The sequence below is a fragment of the Nannospalax galili genome, unplaced genomic scaffold (assembly GCF_000622305.1).
Source record: "Nannospalax galili isolate Female #2095 unplaced genomic scaffold, S.galili_v1.0 scaffold2717, whole genome shotgun sequence".
NCBI classification, from domain to species: Eukaryota; Metazoa; Chordata; class Mammalia; order Rodentia; family Spalacidae; genus Nannospalax; species Nannospalax galili.
Genome location: NW_008338644.1, coordinates 48,008 through 49,285, shown reverse-complemented (window position 1 = coordinate 49,285; position 1,278 = coordinate 48,008).

Here is a 1,278-nt window from a genome sequence, read left to right as displayed (position 1 = left end):
TTAAATAAAATCTCCCAAACACAGAAGAACAAGAGTAGTCCCAATTAATTTTATGAGATCTTGATACCAAAACCAGACAAAGACATAATAAAAGACTTCAGACAAATGCTCCCCATGATTATACATGCAAAACTTTTCCAGCAGAAATCCAGTAATTTTAATATTTCATAACAAGATGTGGTTTACTCAGAGAACACAAGATTATTTCAATATTATAAATTTACGAAGTATAATTCATAATATTAGGCCACAACAGAAAAGTCTATTAGCATCTCAACAGATCCAGAAAATGTCTGAACATATACTTATAAAAACAAAAGAATCAAATTAGGAATTTAAAGAAACAACCTTAACTTGTATCAAAAAGAAAAATATAGACAGCATTAAATTTAGAGAAATAAAATCATTGAATGTTCTCCCTCTGAGTTGTAGAAGACAACGCTATTGGATTTTACCACTTCTGTTCAGAACTGTAGGGTAGATAGCAAGATGAGTCAGCAAGGGGCATAAATAATGGAATGAAAGAAGTAAGGCTACGTTTGTTAATGAATTAACACAGACAAGTTTAAAGCATTTACAAAGCCAATAGAACTACCAATTTAACAACGTTGCAAGGAACAAAGTACTAAAAAACTCTGTTGTATTTATATATGTCAGCATAAGACTGAAGCCTATCATTAGATTCAGATTCATAAGATGAAGATAAAGTGTATCCCAACCTAGACTGAGTGGCTCTTCTTTTTGATCCTGGGGCAGTTAAGAAAGTAAAACTATAAAAATAATAAATAAAAATTTTTTAAAAAAGAAAGTTAACCTGAAATTCTTGATGCTATGATAATTTCATTTGTTTTACCACTAGTCATATTTTATGCATTTGAACTTTTGAATATAAAACTTGGTTTTATATTCCTACAACTTGGGGCTGGAGAGATGGCTCAATCATTAAGAGCGTTGGCTGTTCTTACAGAGGACCCAGATTCAGTTCCTAGCATCCACATGGTGGCTAACAACTGTCCAGGGACTCCAACACTCTCTTCTGGTCAACATAGGCATTGCACACATGTTGTGCACTGATATACATGCAGGCAAAATACTCATAAAATAAAAATAAAATAAATTTCATAAAAATGAGCTCTTGTAGCACTGACTGCTCTTGCAGAGGACCCAGGTATGATTCCCAGAACCCGCATGGCAGCTACAAACCATCCTTAACTCCAGTTCCAGGGGAATCCAAAGCCCTCTTCTGACCTCCGCAGCATTGCACAACACGGGTGCACT